Source organism: Trichechus manatus, unplaced genomic scaffold, assembly GCF_000243295.1.
Source record: "Trichechus manatus latirostris isolate Lorelei unplaced genomic scaffold, TriManLat1.0 scaffold00131, whole genome shotgun sequence".
NCBI lineage: Eukaryota > Metazoa > Chordata > Mammalia > Sirenia > Trichechidae > Trichechus > Trichechus manatus.
In genome coordinates, this window is record NW_004444067.1 from 548,038 (window position 1) to 568,830 (window position 20,793).

The window sequence follows — 20,793 nt, forward strand, 5'->3', positions numbered from 1 at the left end:
GCACCCGCCTCGGCCGCCCGGGAGATGCGACCCCGACCCCCCTCGCCCGCCGCCGGTCCCTCAGATTTTCCACAGGGGGCGGGAGGTGTGAGGGAAACCCGAGAGGCCTGCACCCAGGGGCTTCCCATCATTTCGCCAATTCCCCGTTTTCTGGAAGTGTTCCTAGAATTTGCAAGTCACACCCCATAGCTCCGTGCGATCTTGACCACTGCCTGTTAGTTTGGGACGGAATCCTTTTCCCAGAGTGGGAAACCCTTTGAAACAAGCTGGAAGGAGCTGCCCACGGCAGGTTGGGCTTGGGAAGGGCCATCTGCCCTCCCCGCCCCTCCAGGGAAAGACCGAGGGTTAAACATCCCGACTGGCTCCGTGAGTTTGAGAAAATCCTGTTTTATTCGCCCCAGCCGCTTGGAAGGAAGCCCTGATTCGTGTCCCGTCCTCCTTCCTCCCCCCGCCCCGGAATCTCCTTTAAAAGCTTTTGAAAGCGACAAGAGGGGCGGCAGCAAACAGCCTGCTCCGGCTGGTGCAGCAGAGAGCGACCAGCATTGCTCTCCCACGGACCACGGCAACCCCAGATTTGCTGCTCCGCGAAGAAACCTGCAGCTGTCAGGAAGCCCAGGCTTTGCAAAGACTCAGTGGTGGAGACGGGGGCCCGGGGCTTCCTCCTCCTCCAGGGTAGGAGAGAATAATCAGGAGGGTGACCTCCTTCCTGACCTTTTTTCAAAGCACCGTGCTGCCTGGACCGACAGGCATGCACAGAGCAGGGGGAGGGAATGCAGAAGTTCTAAACAAATTCCATTTATTTGATGGCCCCTCCCCTCATCCATTCCTGCTTCCTAATTCAGCATCACACTAATTTACAAGCTGCAAGATCAGGTGGTGGTGTACCCCTGAAATCCAGCATCCGTATTCCTAATCTGGGAGACACATCTCACCCCCTGTCTAAACACTCTTTGCAGCTCTAGTCTGTAACCTATGGCATCTAGAAATGGCTATTGGTGGGGTGCAACTATAAACACTGATGTTTTTCCTTTCGATTCTACTTCCTCTGCTGAGCTTGTCTTTATTTAAAATGTTGATAATTTGTCCGTTATTAATTGTTTTTGCACTAATTCTGGTATTTTTAAAATATTATTTCTCTGGAGGGCCGAGTTTTTAGCACCCCCTTAAATTTTGTTCCCGAGACCTAGCCTCAACCCTGCTACCCAGGGCATAGACTTTGCTGAGTCTCAGAGGGGCCAGTGTTAGAACCACAGAAGGTGCTCAGTCCTACCTCAAAATAAATATTCACATTCTGTTTTTACATCAAGCCACTGTGCATTTTTATATGAATGTTTTTCTTTCTTTTGTTCTTTCTTGTTTTTTGTGAAGTTCCTGAACCATGATAGGTAGGTAACAATTCAAAATTTAACTAGTAAGAGATAGTCCATGATTAAAATAATCTTTATAAAAAGGCATAGAAGTTTATTTTAACCACGCTATATTTTTTTAAAAAGGAGCCCTGGTGGTGCAGTGGTTAAGTGCGTGATGGCTAACCAAAAGGTCAGCAATTCCAACCTACCAGCTGCTATGGGGGAGAAAGATGTGGCAGTCTGCTTCCATAAACATTCTACTCTGTCCTATAGGGTAGGTATGAGTCAGAATCCACTCGACAGCAATGGATGTGTTGTGTATTTTAAAAATTACATCTACTTTTATTAGCATTGTTTCAAAAGCTAGAGTCAAATTAATTTCGTGCACTCGTTCAACAAATATTTATTGAATTCCTGCTGTGTCCCAGGCACTGTTCCAGATATTGGGAGGGAGGAGAAGACAGCAGTAGAGATCAAGTCCCCTGCTCTCAAACTGTTGACTTCTACTGCTGGCTGGTTTACTAAATCCAAGCGTGGGTGGGTGGGTAATAATCACTATTCCATGAATTCCACCGGTTTTATGTCCACAATAAACATAATACAACAGGCCACACCACTTGTCGATTTTATTTCAGCTCTGCTAAAAATTTAGGGAAGGAGCCCTGGTGGTGCAATGGTTAAGCGCTCAGCTGCTAACCAGAATGTCAGCCGCTGGAACCCACCAGTGGCTCCACAGGAGAAAAGACCAGGTGATTTGCTCCCTTAAAGATCACAGCCTAGGAAATCCTGTGGGGCAGTTCTAGTCTGTCCCATAGGATCTCTATGAGAATCGATTTGACAGCACACAGCGATAAAAATTTAGGAAAAGATTTATAAAATCCCCTATAAAAGAAATGTTTAAGTTAATTTTGTCTGATGTTTTGGGGAATATTAACATGCCTTGCAAAGCTAAGGAGCTAGTCCTGGTTCATTAAGTCCCAAAGTGACTAAACCAGAGAAAAGCAGTCTTAAAGTACAAAGAAAAGAAACAACAACAAAAATAAATCCCACAACACACGATGAAGCTTTCACTATTTTGGACTGAAAATTCATTTTGGACTGAAACCAAATAAGACTGTCTGCTGTATCTACTTTATACAAACAATGCCAGTGATAGTGATTCCATGGACAATTTTTAAAAAGCAGAACAATGAGAGAATGACAAGCTACAACATTTAAATTCATAACGATCACCTCCTCAAAGACAACCGTCTTGTGAAAACAAAAGCCAAATTGTACACGTTTGGTTAACAAAGAACAATGCCAGTAAGGCAACACATCATGATGTGAACTGTATTTAGAGCCTTCCAAATAGACTAGTGCTTGGAGTGTATGTAGTTTCATGATGGAGGGATGAACACTATGGCTTCTAAGGTTCCTACCACAAAAATTTTTAAGATCCTGTGACTCTTATCCAGTAAAAGCAAAACAGTCAAATCAGTGGTTAATGCAGCAGTTCTAATCCAGCAAATATTTGTTGGATGCATGAAGAGTTGAACCTATCTTCAGAGCAAATCAAGCAAGACTCTACAGAGTTGACATGTCATGGGTTGTTAACCATTGTCATAGGGCAATATGTGGACTAACTGTTTAATGAGAAACTATTTGTTCAGCAAACCTTCATCTAAGGTACAAAGAAAGAAAGAATTATCTATGTGAGATCAAATTGACAACAGCAACTCAAAACGTTTCATGGGAAGCCTAGGGAACAGTGAGTTGAAGATAATGATGATGGAATAATTTGGAAAAGGATAGTGAGAATAGCAGCACAACTGGAAGAATGTAATTGATGTCACTGAATTGTACATGTAGAAACTTTTGAAATGGTGTAACTTTGGCTATGTATATTTTCACCAAAAAAAGATCCTCGAGGTCGAGAAGGGAGAGTGTTGACGTGTTGTTGGGTTGTTAACCAATGTGATAAAACAATACGTGTACTGACTGTTTAATGAGAAACTATTTGTTCTGTAAACCTTCATCTAAGGTACAAAAAAAAAAATTTAAAAAAAATCAAGCAAGACTCAAACAAATACACATAAATGCATGTGCATTGCAGCATTATTCACAATAGTCAAAGGGTGGAAACAGCCCAAATGTCGATCAGTGGATGAATGGGTAAATAAAATTTGATCTATCCATACAATGGAATATTATTCAGCCATAAAAAGGAATGAAGTTTTGATCCATGCTACCCCATGAAAGAACCTCAAAAGCATTACGCTGAGTGAAATCAGCCAGTCACAAAAGGCCACATATTGTAGGATTCCATTTACATGAAAAGTCCAGGTTAGGTAAATCCATAGAGACAAATGAATATTGGTGATTGCCAGGGGCAGGGGGAGGTGAGGGGAGGAAGAGGATGGGAAGTAAATTTTGGCATAATGAGAATGTTCTGTGACTAGATAGAGAAGCTGGTTGCACAATATTGTGAATGCACTAAAGGCCAACGAATCGTTTATTTTTTCTTTTTTAATTATTCAGTTTAAAATGGTTCATTTTACATTATGTGAATCTCACCTCAATAACAATAAGTAAATAAAATATATACTAAAAATAAAAAGTCAGGCAAGAGAATGGATGATAACTACATAAGTGAGAGATTTTGGAGAAGAGATTTTTTGAAATTGGGAGGCAGTGTGGACTGAACTTCTTCCCAACTTTAATATTCTATTATTTCTCAGATTTACCCCCTTTCTTAGTGCTCGCTTCTGGCAACCAGGTGGATCAAGGCCATATTAGATCTAAAGTTTAACTGCACAAATAAATCAAAATTAAATTTTAACTGTAAACCTAAGGAAATGGGTACAAGGAATACTCAGCCTATGCCAGGATGTGAATTCAACTGTTAAAATAACTTGTACCACACTTAGATAATTTTCTGAAAGGAAAGACTTAAATAAAACAAGCAAAATTGATAGAATCCTCAATCCTACATTTTGGAGGTACTAGATCATTTTTAAATAATTTCAATAAAAAAATTTTTAATGCCATATTAACTAGTTTATGTAACTCTCTAGTACCAGGTTAACGGACTTCATGTATCACAGTCTGTGTGAGTATATGTGTATGTGTGTGTATTTCTGGGTGTTTTAGGCTGGGTTTTCTAGAGAAGCAAAACCAGCAAAGTGTATATATATATTTAGAGAGAGAGATTTATCTCAAGGAAATGGCTCATGGGATTGCAAAGGCTGGCAAGTCCCAAGTCTGTGGGTCAGATGTCAGCTGGGGGCTTCTCCTGACTCACCTAGCTGCAGGGGCTGATGAACCCAAGATTGGCAGGTCAGATGGTAGGCAGTTAACTCAAGTCCCAAGAACTGGTGATCAGATGATGAAGAGCCAGATGCAGGATCCAGAGCAAGCAAGCGACCTTTACCAGAATGTCCATATATGTATTAGCTGCAGGCCACACCCCTGAGGAAACTCCCCTTACCACTGATTGGCTGATCACAATGGAGGATGACTACACCGTTACATGTAACTGCCAAATTGTATCATTACATAACTGTCAAAATACATCATTACATAACCAACCAACAAATTATATCGTTACATAACTGCCAAACCACTGAGAATCACGGCCCAGCCAAGTTGACATATAACCTTAACCATCACACTGGTTATACATTTATTACATGTGGAGAAGTCCAGTTGGATATACATTGAATTAATGGTTGTTAATGGGGCATGTATCGGGATTTCCTGGGAAAAATACGTTATGCAAAAAAAGCAAGGCCCAGAACAGTGTGCGTAGTACACTGTGTTTAAAAGAATGAACCAGGGAGAGATATATACATATCAATGGAAGTTTTTATCTTGAACAAAGTATTAGTGTGCCTTTCTTTTCTTGTCTTTCCTCATACCTAACCTTGGCTCAAGACAGCCCAAGACATCAATTTGCCTGGACTGGGAGGGAGGAAGGAAGAGGAGGGAGGGTTGTTACTAAGAACAGTAAAGAGAAAGAAGGAATTAATACTCAGTTTTGACATTCAAAATAGGATTTTGCAACAATAACAATAAAAAAGACTTGAAATCCCAGTGTTGCTAAGTGAGAAAGAATTGTTTTAAATTTCTTTAGTTCCTGTTTGTCATATCAAGGGCCTGGAAGACCACAGTTTCTGCTATCTGTACAGAAAACACTCTTTTTTGTTGTTGTTAAGAGTATACTCAGCAAAACACATACCAATTCAACAGTTTCTACATGTACCAATTAGTGACATTGATTACATTCTTCGAGTTGTGCAATCATTCTCACCCTCCTTTTCTGAATTGTTCCTCCCTCAGTAACATAAATTCACTGCCCCGTAAGATTCCTATCTAATCTTTCAAGTTGCTGTTGTCAATTTGATCCCACATAGATAGTTTTTAAAAGAGCATAATGCTCAAGGCAAAACGTTTTTACTAGTTAAGCTAAATTATTTTCTGGTTTTAGGATGACTTCAGGGGATATTTTTGGTTTAAGGTTTAAAGATTATCTCAGAGCAATAGTTTCAGGAATTCACCCAAACTTCATGGTTCCAGGAAGTCAGGTTTCCAAGAGAGTTTTAAATTCTGTTCTGAATTTTCCTCCTTTTGATCAGGATTCTTCTACTGAATCTTGATCAGAATGTTCAGTCATGGTAACTGGGCACCCTCCAGTTCTTCTGGTCTCAGAGCGAAGGAGACAGTTGTTCTTGGAGGCAGTTAGCCACATATTCCATATCCTCCTCCTGTCCCTGACTCTCCTTCTTCCTCTGTTGCTCCAGGTGAATAGAGACCAACTGTTGTGCCTCGGATGGCTGCTTGCAAGCTTTTAAGACCCCAGGCACTATACAAGACACCAGGAAGCAGAACAGAAGCACTAAACACGTTATTAGGTCAATTAACTGGGATGCTCCATGAAACCATGACCCTAAACCTCCAAACCAAGGAACTAAATTCCATGAGGTTTTTGGTTGTGTATAAGCAGCCTCAGCAGTTACTCTTTTTTTTTTTTTTGTCGTTATTGTAAATATATCTATCACACAACTTTTGCAAATTTAACATTTTACAGGTGTACATACAACTTATTGACAGCAATTACAATAAACGGCTATGCAACCCAACCCTTAATCAATGTGATTTTTCCATCGCCGTTAACCTCCCTTTTCCCCCTCCCTCCCACTCCTGGTAACCACCAATAAACTTTGGTCTCTATACATTTGCCTTTTCTTGTCTTTTTATATAACTGAGGTCATACAATATTTGTCATTCTTGTGACTGACTTATTTGACTCAGCATAATGTCTTCAAGCTCCATCCATATTGTAGCATATTTCAAGACTTTGTTTCTTCTACTGGCTGAGTAGTATTCCACTCTATGTACATTCCACATTTTGTTGATCCATTCATTTGTTGATGGGCATTTAGATTGTTCCCACCTTTTGGCTCTTGTGAATAGTGCTGCAATGAACACTGGTATATAAGTCTCCGAGTCTCTGTTTTCAAGTCTTTTGGGTATGTACCTAGGAGTGGAATTGCTGGGTCATATGGTAGTTCTCTTTTTAGTTTTTTGAGAAACTGCCACACTGTTTTCCACAACGGCTGTACCACTTTGCGTTCCCACCAGCTATGGGTAAGGGTTCAAATTTCCCCACATCCTCGCCAATGTTTGTTATTTTCTGGGTTTCTGTTTGTTTGTTTGTTTTTTCTTAGCCGTCTTAAACCCATTGCCATCCAGTCAATTCTGACTCATAGGACAGAGTAGAACTCCCCCACAAGGCTTCCAAGGAGTGGCTAGTAGATTCAAACTACTGACCTTTTAGTTAGCAGCCGTAGCTCTTAACCACTGTACCACCAGGGCTCCTTAGACATCCTAGTAGTAGTAAAATTGTATCTCATGGTGGTTTTGGTTTGTGTCTCTCTGATAGCTAATGATGCTGGCGTCTTTTCATGTGTTTGGTGGCCATTTGAATGTCCTCTTTGGTAAAATGTCTGTTCAAGTCCTTTACCCATTTTATGATTGAGTTATTTGTCTTTCCATTGCTAAGTTGTCAAAGTTTTATATATATTTTAGTTATTAGATTCTTGTTGGAGATACAGTTTCTGAAGATATTCTCCCAGTTGATAGCTTGTCTTTTCACTTTTTTGGTAAAGTCTTTTGATGAACAAAAGTTGTTAATTTTTATGAGGTCCCATTCATTTGTCATGGTGAAACCCATGTGAAATTGTTCTCTACAGACTAGTAAGGACATTTACCTTGCTTATTGGATATCCTGCCCCTGAGCATGGACCCTGTTTCATTTTCTGCATGTGGAAATCCAGTAGAAGACACTCTTGTGTCTTAGCCAGGGGGCCAGAGATGCGAAGAAGCAGGATATAACACAGAAGAAATAAGAGACAGCGCTGCCCTTCCAGGCCCGGGAAGTGATCCGGACAAAGGAAGAAGAGAGACAGAAGAGGGAGACAAGTTTGCGGGTTGAGATCTAGGAGAGGAAGTGTTTGCCCCACTCCACATTTGAGACTCTGAAAACAGACCACTCATCTGCAGGGTAGTGGCTCCATGCCAACATTGTTAAGATGGTGTGATAAGGTCAGGCAACAGGAAGGTCCAGTTGTGCTCCTTGGCCTCTCTTAGACATTCAGGGGCATGAATGCCCCAGTCAGAGCTTTGTGTACCTGCTCTGGGACCCATCGCGGCAGAGACTCAGAGGTGTCTGCTGTGCCAGCAAGAGCGGGCAAGGCTTAGTCAGCAGGGAGGAGGCCACTGAGCTCTGACCGAGCCAAGAAAGAGCATGTTAGCAGCAGACTCCAGCCAAACACCCGGAAAGAAGACAACCACCCTTCAAAGGACTCGGCTGTGGCTGACACTGCTAATTGCCCACCCAATCCCGATAGCCATTTCTCTGTTTACTAAACAAACCCTGATTATATTTGACATGGCAACGTGCCCAACAATTTATGCTCAGTTCCTATGACTTTCTCTAGGAAAGTCTCCTAGAGGCACTTCTGGGAAAGCTTTTGTTTCCCTAATTAAGTGGGGATGGACACAAATGTCTGGAACTGATGCAGCAATGTTGTTATCCTGAGGTCATGATCAGGAAGACAAAAGCCAACAGGCCAAGGACGGCAGAGGAGAGACAAAACCTAAGGAGCTGGTGGTGCAGTGGTTAAAGCGCTTGGCTGCGAACCAAAAGGTCAGCGGTTCAAACCCACCAGCCGCTTTCCATGGTAGAAAAGCCACCCCAATGTAGAAAAGACCTGGCAATATTCTCTGTAAAGAGTATAGCCTAGGAAACCCTATGGGACAGTTCTCTGTTATGTAGGGTCGCTCTAGTTGGCAACAACTTGACAACACACGACAACAACAGCAGGGAGAGCCTTATTCATCTGGGCAAAGACTGTGATAAGAACCAAAATTGGAACAATTAAATATAAATGGTTAACAGGCTAGTTGAAAAGGAACTTTGTGAAGAAAACCGTAATGGCTAGAAAAGATTTGTGTTATTTTACTATTACATGTGTAACGTTTTTCTCTGCTTTAGTCCAAAATTTTCAGAAAATGCACATCACTTATTAATGCTTTGTGACTCTGAACATAACCTTTGAGGGCTCCTATATAGTCCTGTACCCTGTTCCAAGGTGGACATTGGTTCGGGGGAGCACTAAGGCTGGTTATAGGAGTTTCTCTTCAGTGGAGAATCCTCTGATGACATGTGATCCACCTATGAATCACATAGGATTAATCATGCATGTGATCCACCTATGAATGCGAGCAGGAACGGTGTTTTCACACAGAAATTATCTCATTGTTCTGGCCTCTGTCCCTGATAAGGTAGTTTAACTTTCTGCACACCTGGGCAGGTCTCGGGTTGAACAATGATGCCAAGCGTGTGCATTAATTACTCCTGTTTCTCCAGTATCTTCCACCCTTCCCTCTCTCCTGACTCCTCATTAGCACGTAAATACATTCAAGATCCTCTGTCTTAAAATTAAAATGAAACAAAACAAAATCCTCTTGCAACACAACTTCACTTTCCCAGCCAAGCTTCCGGAACAAGTTGTCTATGCCCAGTGTCCCTGTTTTCCCATTGCGATCTGGCTCTTGCCCCGACTGCTTAGCTGAGACTGCTATTGCCAGCATCATCAAGGACAGCTATGAAGCAGTATAGAAGGATTGTAGTATGTTCCTCTGGTGGCACAGTGGTTAAGCTTTTGGCTGCTAACCAAAAGGTTGGCAGTTCGAATCCACCAGCCGCTCTTTGGAAACCATATTGGGCAGTTGTATTCTGTTCTATAGGGTCCCTATGAGTCAGAATCGACTCTGTGGTTTGATTTGGGATTTTATATGCTCCTGTTGTTGTTATGGAACTAGGATTCTGGTTGCTAAAGTTAACTCTTCTTTCTGTGTTTCAATGCAGATATAACCAGTATGTATTTTTTTCCATTATATAATCTTTATATATTGTTTTCCATTTGGTGGTAAATACACAAACAATTGAGCAACAACAATGACAACCAAAATATATCTATATCTACAGTGAAACCTGGGAGAGCTGGAGCTGGAAGGGACTGCTTTATTTATTTGGGTCTTGCAAGTTTTCTGCCTTTGACAAGGTGTGGTTTTACCACTTTTCTATCACCCGTTTTAGTGGAAAATATTTGAGTTTTCCTTCTCCGACAGGTTTCCACCTTACACAGGTTCCGGCTTTTGCAGGTTGCACTGTATATGCTTATGTATGCTTTAAAGCTAAACGCACAAAGTCATGAATATGTATATTTATACTTAATTGTATTAGAATGTATTATTTAAATATTCTGTTGTTCTTTCAGTTTCCAGTATGTTGGAAAACTTAACCGTGTTCACCTCTACTCCCTTCCTAAATCCGACTAAAACAGTAGGAAAGGGACGAAAATGCACAAAGAGAAACAGAACAGAGGAGGTGACCAAGAAGTATTTTTGGAGAAGGAAAGGCAGATAGAATGACACCTGCGTTTGTAGAGAAAAGGAAGCTGAAAGTCTCTTCACAGGGGATACTGATTGAGATGAAAAGGGATTCACCCAGCACAACTCTGGCAAGGCTGGGGAGACACCAGGCACCGCATAAGGTGGGATGAACTATGAGGTCGGCTTCATGCCACTAAACCCTTTGGCCACAATTTTGCACCCAGAGCCCTGCTGCATCAACAGGGAATTGCTTTTAGCTGTGTTTAGGCCTTTGCATTACTTCCTCAGGGTTCAAAGGCCCCAAAACAAACACCCAAACCCATTGCCGTAGAGTTGATTCGGACTCAAAGCAACCCTATAGGACAGAGTAGAACTGCCCCATAGGGTTTCCAAGGCTGTAAATCTTTACAGAAGCAGACTACCACTAAATTGTAGACATGAAAAACTTTAAATTGCCAAATATTGTCATGGATTGAATTGTGTTCCCCAAAAATGTGTGTCAACCTAGCTAGGCCATGATCCCAAGTATTTTGTAGCTGTCTTCCATTTTGTGTTCTATGTGATGATCCTATGCATTGTAAATCCTAACCTCTTTGATATTAATCAGGCATGATTAGAGGCTGTTATGTTAACAAGGCAGGATTCAGTCTACAGGATTAGATTGTATTTTGAGTCAATCTCTTCTGAGATATAAAAGTGAGACTGGAGCAAAGAGGAGAGAGACCTCATTACCACCAAGCAAGAAGAGCCAGGAGTGCTCGGCATCCTTTAGAGCTGAGAAGCCCCCAGACCAGGGGAAGACTGATGGCAAAGACCATCCCCCAGAGCCAACAGAGGGAGAAAACCTTCCTCTGGAGCTGTCACCCTGAATTTGAACTTCTAGCCTTCTAAACTGTGAGAGAATAAACTTCTGTTTGTTAAAGCCATCCACTTGTGGTCTTTCTGTTATAGCAGCACTAGATAACTAAGTTGTGTTATATATATTTTTACACCAATAAAAAATTATCATTATCCTATCAAAAAATCACAAGCTGGTATTAGAACTCATCCTCTCATTCTTCCATTCCACTGTTCATCCATCAGGCCCCAAGACCTTGGAGTCTTGGCATCTTAAATGAGTTTTCAAATGAGTCGTACCACCATGCATTTTCACTTCGTAACTGTGTGAAAAATGCAGTGATGAAAATCAAAAATTGTCACCTCTGGTGAGGAAGCTAATTTTAGCTTAGTATGCTACTTTAAGAAGTCCTGGTAGCACAATAGTTAAGTGCTCAACTGCTAACTGAAAAGTTGGTGATTCGAACCTACCCAGCGGCTACGAAGGAGAAGGAGCTGGAGATCTGCTCCCGTAAAGATTACAACCTAGAAAACCCTATGGGGCAGTTCTACTCTGTCCAATGAGGTCACTATGAGTCTGAATCAATTCGATGGGACCTAATAAGAACAACATGCTTCTTTAGTCATTACAAGACAAGACTTCAGTTTGCGAAAGTTAGCTCTCCTTTCTCTGTTTACTTAAAGGAGCTTAAGTGCAAGAGAAGAATAGTCTGTATTTTTTTCCTATAATATAATCTTCATACATTGCTTATGGTTTGGCAGTAAAAATACGAACAATTGAACAAACAAACATATATGTACATATACCTTAAGGTTAAATGCACAGTCATACAATCAATTTCATCTGAGTGAATTTATTCATGTATGATATATCTATCAGAAAACAGAGCAAATGAAGCTGTTCAAAATGGTATTGCTCAAGGGCTAGAAAAAATACAGTATCTTCCTTGCCAAAAAAAGCTAGCTTTCCAACCGTAGACTCCACTACCTGCAAAAAAACTGCACTGAAATACTACCTTCCAAGGAAAGCCAGCCATACATATTTTTCTGTGTCTTCAAGCTAAAAATACATCAGGAGTACTAATAAGCAGTAATGTGCTGCTTCAGATCTCTGAATCTGAATAGCAAACAAAGGCTAATGTCTTGTTACAATACTGTATCCTTTTGAGAACAGAGGTAAAGTGTTATTATTCCCATTTCACAGATTAAACAGCTGAGACCAGATAAATTAAACGCTCGAGGCTAGATGAGAGTCAATCTAGGTGTAAACTCAGAGTTTACAGGCCTCCTACAAAATGGACCAGTGTGCTTGTTTGCATTCAGACTCTTGGCAACTGTTAGGCTGAACCATATGAAATTGCTGGCATCTGGTTGTTTTTGTCCACAAAGACGCAACTTCATATGGCTCGACCTAATCATTTGCTCACGTTTATTGTAGCATTGTGCCTGTGTAAATCCCAAAGCAATGTATTTCATCTCTTTGTAGCGCCATCCAAGACGGAAGGTCCTCGACAATCCGCTTTAACTCTTAAACTGGTTGAGGTTATGTGCATTATACATGGAATCACCGCCCTCTGTGTTATCTACTGCTGTGTAACAAATTGTCCCAAAATGTAATGGTTTAAAACAATAAAGATTATCTAAAAGATTTGAAATAATCTCTCATTGTGTTTTTAATGTTCATTTTCCTGATTACTAATGAGCTCAAGCATCTTTTCATATGGCCATTCAATATATCTCCTTGCATTCAATACAATTACCTTTTCATATCATTCGCCCATTATTCTGTTGGGCTGTCTTTAAAAAAAATTGATTCTAGAGGTTCTTAACACATTCTCTCTCTCTATATATATATATATATACACACACACATATATACAACAAACATATATATATATATATATTTTTTCCCAGTCTGAAGCCTATTTTTTTCCTTTTTTTAAAATGGTGTTTTTCAATGAACAGTTTTCTAAAACTCAAGGTCACAAAGTATTCCCTATATATATTTTCTTATAAAAATTCTGAAGTCTTGTTTTACACATTAAATCTTTTATTCTCCTAGAATGAATTTTTCTGTATGATATGAAGTAGGAAATCAAAATTGTTTATAAAAATATATATTGTGTCTATAAATCAAAATTGTGTATATAAATATACATACACACATATATAATCTTATAACAATATACAATACATATTTCCTTAACAATATAAATTTAATATGTATAATTTAGTTAAAATGTATATTGTTATAAAATTTAATATATTATATAATAAGTGTGATAATATATACTATATAAGACATATTAGTAGGACACACACACTATTCAGTTGACACATACTATCAAGGGAATAAATAGATCCTTACCCCTGTCATAAGATGTAAGTTACTGTGTTTGGTTTTTCAATTATTGCATTAAAGGATTATGTATATACTGATTTAACCAGACTCTTACTGATAGACATTTAGGCTATTTTCAGAATTTGTTATTACACGCGCTCCTTCAATAAACAGCCTCATATGCATGTATATTGTGTTCGTATACAATGTTTGTAGGATTAACTCTTAGATTATATCCACTGAACCAAAAGTATGCACATTTATATTTTTAAAAATTGCCTTCCAAAGAAGATTGAATGACTTTACACCCTCATATGCAAACCAGTATTACCCTAACAAAGACTGGTAACCAGAGGCTACCTGGAAATAACTAAGCATATGTTCCTGCCACATAAAGCTACTTATTTGAGTCTTAAGTGAAATTTCAAAAGCTAAAAGGAGATAAGGGTGCCTCCATCTGCTGGGCCAGTCAGATGACCAGGTTCATGTTCTCCTAAACAAAAAATTCTCTTACATTTTCATAGTGTTTATATCAGGCAGGAAGGAGCCCCGGTGGCACAGTAGTTAAAGCAATGGACTGCTAACCAAAAGGTTGCCGGTTCGAAACCACCCGCTGCACCGCAGGAGAAAGAGGTGGCAGTCTGGAAACCCTCTGGGGTCACTATGAGTTGAGATCCACTCAGCTACAGTGGGTTTGGTTTTTGGTTTATGTCAGTTAGGATGATTTTAGCAGGTAGTCTCACTCAGACAAGTTTAAACAAAAAGGAAATTTATTGTTCAACACTAGCGTGAAATACATACATCATGCTAGTATTTCTCACACTGAAAAGCTCATAGACCCCTGAGACTATGTTTGTGCTTGAGAAGTACTTCATTTAAAAGGTACTTTAGGAATTAATTCTGCAGCAAACATAATAGCAAACAAACAGAAATGTGGGCACTGAAAGTGCACAGCGGCCTTGGTTAAAAGGTAACTCATCAAGATGACCGGGAATAGGCTTATATTACTTGATTTTTGCATTATCCTGGAAATGAATGCTACAAAATAGAAAAATTCTCGCAGAGAACCTGTGGACCCCTTAGAGACAGTTTGTCCTTCATTTGAGTTTGAGAACCATTGCTATGGTATAGGCCCCTGAGCTTGTTGCAGGGCTGGCCACGTCCAGTACCTGGGAAGGTATGGGCTGTCAAAATGTTGACTATGAGATGGTTGTCGCTCTCTGGAAGTCTCTGAACACTCAGAGATGGTAGAAAATCACAGAGGATGAAAATGGAACAGACTCGGCCTGTTTATAAGCATGCTAAGAACCCTGGTAGCACACTGGTTAAGCGCGTGGCTGCTAACCTAAAGGACGGAGGTTCAAATCTACCAGCGGCTCCGCAGAAGAAAAGCCCTGGCAATCTGCCTCGGTAAAGATTACAGCCTAGGAAACCCTGCGGGGCAGTTCTACTCTGTTGCACGGGTTTGCTATGAGTGGAATCAATTTGAAGGCACCTAACAACATATCAATATGAGTAGGCTAACCAGTTCACTTACTGGGTAATGACAGGCTCTCCAGTGGTCATGTCTTCAAACTGACTCTGATTCTGGTGCCAACTTTGTGTATCTCTCACTCAGGATATTGTACAGAAACACAGCCCAGCATGCAGCACCGCTAACCTATTTCTAAGAACCAGTTCTGTTAAAGTCATCTATTTCTATGTCTTCCACTGTATATTGACTTCAAGAAGTTTAATCTTTCTCTAAAGTTATTCTTGTGCTTCTCACCTCTATTTGACTAACATCAAATGGATCTTGATCGGTGGTAGGATTATGTCTGCTATGAACTTTCGGTAGTACTTCGTAGTATACATACAATGCTTATCATGTTCTTTCTATCTCCTACCAGGACTAGAGGTCTTATTCCTCTCTCCATAAGCCAAGGGGCCTCAGGAAACTGTATTGCTTACGGTAGGTGCTGCATAAATATTTATGCCATCTACTATCTTATTCACATGGATAGGATTCAATCTGGGGCAACTTTAAATTTTATCAAATTGATGTCTGTTAGTTATTATCAATCCTTGTTAGCAGCTACGGTTGAGTTGGCCCCCGAGTCATGGCAACCCCATGCACAATGGAACAAAATGCTGCCTATACGTGCATCATCCCCACAGTTGGTTGTGGATTGGACCATCGTGATCCATAGGGTTTTAACTGGTTGATTTTCAGAAATAGATCACCAGGCCTTTCTTCCTAGTCCATCTAAATCTGGAAGCTCCATTGAAATCTTGTCAGCATCATAGCAACATGCAAGCATCCACTGACAGATGGGTGGTGGTTACTCATGATGTGCATTGGCCACAAAAGAACCCAAGTCTTCTACATGTTGTTGTTGTTGTTAGGTTGTTAGGTGCTGTCAAGTTGGTTCCAACTCATAGCGACCCAGGTACAACAGAATGAAACACTGCCCAGTCCTGCTCCATCCTCACAATAGTTATGCTTGAGCCCGTTGTTTCGTTGAGGGTCTTCCTCTTTTTTGCTGGGCCTCTACTTTACAAAACATGATGTCCTTCTCTAAGGACTGATCCCTCCTGATAACATGCCCAAAGTATGTGAGACATAGTCTCACCATCTTTGCTTCTAAGAAGCATTCTGGTTGTACTTCTTCCAAGGCAGATCTGTTCGTTCTTCTGGCAGTCCATGGTATAGTCAACATTCTTCACCAACACCACAATTCAAAGGTGTCAATTCTTCTTTGGTCTTCCTTATTCATTGTTCAGCTTTTGCATGCATATGAGGCAATTGAAAACACCATGGCTTGGGTCAGGCACACCTAGTCTTCAAGGTGAGGTTTTTGCTTTTTAACACTTTAAAGAGGTCTTTTGCAGCAGATTTACCCAATGCAATGCGTCGTTTGATTTCTTGACTGCTGCTTCCATGGGTGTTGATTGTGGATCCAAGTAAAATGAAATCCTTGACAACTTCAGTCTTTTCTCCATTTATCATAATGTTGCTTATTGGTCCAGTTGTGAGGATTTTTGTTTTCTTTATGTTGAGGCTGTAATCCACACCGAAAGCTGTGGTCTTTGATCTTCATCAGTAAGAGCTTCAAGTTCTCTTCATTTTCAGAAAGCAAGGTTGTGTCATCTGCATATCACAAGTTATTAATGAGTCTTCCTCCAAACCTGATGCCCCATTCTTCTTCATATAGTCCAGCTTCTCGGATTATTTGCTCAGCATACAGATTGAATAGGTATGGTGAAAGGATACAGTCCTGACGCACACATTTCCTGACTTTAAACCACGTAGTATCCTCTTGTTCTGTTTGAACGACTGCCTCTCAATGTACAGGTTCCTCATGAGCACAATTAAGTGACCTGGAATTCCCATTCTTTGCACTGTTATCTATAATTTGTTATGATCCACACATTTGAATGCCTTAGCATACTCAATAAGACACAGGTAAACATCTTTCTGGTATCCTCTGCTTTCAGCCAGGATCTATCTGACAATAGCAGTGATAACCCTGGTTCCACGTCTTCTTCTGAATCTGGCCTGAATTTCTGGCAGTTCCCTGTCAATATACTGCTGCAGCCACTTTTGAATGATCTTCAGCAAAATTTTACTTGTGTTTGATATTAATGATATTGTTCCATCACTTTCGCATTCTGTTGGATCACCTTTCTTTGGAATAGGCATGAATATGGATCTCTTCCAGTCGGTTGGCCAGGTAGCTAGCTGTCTTCCAAACTTCTTGCCATAGATGAGTGAGCACTTCCAGTGCTGCATCCATTTGTTGAAACATCTGAGTTGGTACTCTGTCAGTTCCTGGAGCCTTGTTTTCTTGCCAATGTCTTCAGTGCAGCTTGGACTTCTTCCCTCAGTACCGTCGGCTCCTGATCATACGCTACCTCCTGAAATGGTTGAACATCGACCAATTCTTTGTGGTATAGTAACTTTGTGTGTTCCTTCCATCTTCTTTTAATGCTTCCTGTGTCGTTTAATATTTTCCCCACAGAATCCTTCAATATTGCAACTTGAGGTTTGAATTTTTTCTTCCGTGCTTTCAGCTTGAGAAATGCTGAGCGTGTTCTTCCCTTTTGGTTTTCTACCTAGAAGTCTTTGCACATGTCATTATAGTACGGTCTTACACATAGAAGTTAAGAATTCTACCTCTGAGCCACCACTGGCCCCTTATTAATACTTAAAAAAATAAAACAAAACAAAACCTGTTGCCGTTGAGTCGATTCCAACTCATAGCGACCCTATAGGACAGAGTAGAACTGCCCCATAGGGTTTCCAAGAAGTGGCTGGTGGATTCGAACTGCCGACCTTTTGGTTAGCAGCCAAGCTCTTAACCACTGCACCACCAGGGCTCTTATCAATCCTTACGACCCCAAAACATCTGACTTTAAACTTTAACATGGTACTTTGGGCCAATCAGAAAACACACACTTTTTTGGAAGAATAATCCATTCTTGAAGGCCAAATGGATAAGATTAGAGTGTTTTTTTTATTTTACTGCACTAAAATTAGGTTAGTTTGTTAATATTACTCTTTGACATTCTTATCCCAGTAGTTTCTGATTTTAAACACTACTTTATTCCACTTCATGTTTTTTCCTATTCTGGAATTACCTATTTTTAATCTCAGATGTTTCCAAAATAGGTGAGTTTCAAAACAGTTTTTAAAACATATTAATATTCATACTTGCAAGACTGTACCGTGGAATATTTTCACTTTCAAATGGACCTATTTCTTAAGCAAGGTTTGGAGCTTGATATTCCCACAAATATTCACATATGAAAATTTTTTAACTAAACTGGATTCACAGAACAAACAACATTGAAATTCATTTGTAGTCACGAAGATCAGGACTAGCATAACAGACACGTGGTAGGGACAGAAAGAAACTTGTTACAAACCCGTGAGAAATTTGCCCTGGTCTAATCCCACAACCTGTCCTAATCCAGTTTCATTTGTCACTCTCCCTTGTGACTAATGAGCCACTCACCAGGACTGGAAACACTAAGAACTCAGTCTGGTATGATGTCACCCACTGCAGAGAAACAATCTCAGCTGTCAGGAATGGTAGAGAGCTGAATAAGCATTACATCCCTTGCATTTTCAATAATTACTTGTAGTACAAACATTCCAAATGTAGCCAGACTGATAGTGAATTTCATTTAAAAACTGCATTTCTGATATCTAGAATTTCTCATACACAGAACTGCCCATTATCATGGGAAATTATAATAAATATAATAAAAGGACAGAGTAGACCTGCCCTGTAGGTTTTCCAAGGCTGTGATCTCTAGGGAGGCAGACCGCTACATCTTTCTCCTGCAGAGCTGCTGGTGAGTTCACATCGCCAACCTTTTGTTGGCAGCCAAGCCCTTAATCCCCGCACCACCAGGGCTCCTTAATAAAAGGATTAGGAGATGTATATATATATATACACACACACACACATATGTGAATATATATATACAAACACATACATACATCCCTATATATAACTATATACACATGTACATATGTATATACATATATATATTTCTCGTTAGGTTATATTTTTGGCCTTCTGCTATAGTCATTCTTTCTAGATGTTCTATTCATTTAATCTGTATGTAAAAAATAATTCAACAAAAGGAAAGAAAATGACATTGTCTTTCCAGTTTATTCAGAAAGAAACCCTAAATATATAACTATAGTGATATGTTAGAGCATACCAGTTGTTGTCATTTTTGACTCATGGTGACCCCACGTGTGTCAGAGACAGCAAAACGGTGCTACATAAGGTTTTCAATGGCTGACTTTTTGGAAGTAGATCGCCAGGCCTGTCTTCCAAGGCACCTCTGGGTAGACTTGAACCTCCAACCTTTCGGTTAGCAGCCAAGAGTGTTCATCATTTGTACCAGCCAAATCTGGACAACAGTGACTAAAATCACCTACACGAAAATGGAATTGGAGCATTGTAAGGACGAATACAAGAAACTACATTATTGGATATCAGATGATGAACTTTCAAAACAAAAAGCCTTTTTGAAAATAGAACATCACATCAAAATTGGAAATTCATGAAGAGTCAAAGATTTGACTTGTAAGAACGTGAACCCTCTATACTACCAAAAATAGCAAACAAATTAAAATATACATGACAAATTGAAAGAATAATTCTGTAGCTTCTCCAACAGAAGATACATAATTTTTAATACTGAGTTGCTGTATATCATTAAGTAACCCAATGGAACAATGAGCAAAGGATATAAAAATTCATACAAGGAATACAAATTGTTAATAAACATAAAATACTCAATCTGATTTATAATCTAGGAACTCATTCAATGTACATATTTCCACAAATATGTAACAATTTATCTTTAAGAATATTCATCGCAACATTGTTAACAAAATACTGTAAACAATACTAAGTAAAACATGGTATATGACTACGCAGCCATTAAGAATAATTAGATTTCAAATACTGACATAGAAAGTATAATATAAACTGACTTTTGTTAAAGCACACACTTAATGACCTTTATATTACTCTTTTTTGTTAGAATTTTATATAACAAATGTGTATTATGTTTGTAATCAGAAACAGAATCAAGAATTTCCATTTTGGAAAAAGAAAAAAAAAAAGGCTTTGGGTTGAGAAAAATGCGTAGTGGTAAAATAGACTTCTGTACTGTATGAAGACAAATGTGTGGGCTGCCTCAATGGGTTATTTTGCTTCACATTTATGGCTTTATTATTCCTTCTGCTTACAATTTAAAAAGTAAACATTTTAAACAAAGAAAAATCAAGTATCACATTTTATTCCTTACAGGGCTACGAAAGGGTATAATTTAATTGCAGATGCAACTATAGGAGAAGTTGGATCTTGTGGATAGACCACCTCAGCTAAGAGAAGTGTATAAGGGTATGGAGTTTACGGAGAGGCCGTTTCCCAAATCATAAAACCCACAAGGTCAAAATCTAAACGTGGATGAAAAAGACATGTTCTGCAACTATATGAAAGGGAAGGAGGTCGTTCAGTTTAATTAAATCTTTCAGCCTCACTCCATTTTCCCCCCAAAATGTAGTTCTTTCTTTAGGAGACCAAAAAAAAAAATTTTCCCCCTTTTTTAGACAGTTGTCACTTTTTCTCCCTCTGCTCCAAAATAAAATTCTAGCTATATTGCTGCTGATTTATAAAACACGCCCATTCAGAGGCTTCTAATTTATTAAGAATACAGAAATGCCTCTGTAATTAAGGACTATAAACACTTTCCTTTTAAAAACAATAATCCTAGATCAGGCTGCGAGTGGACAGCCCAGTAAAACCATGAGAGTAA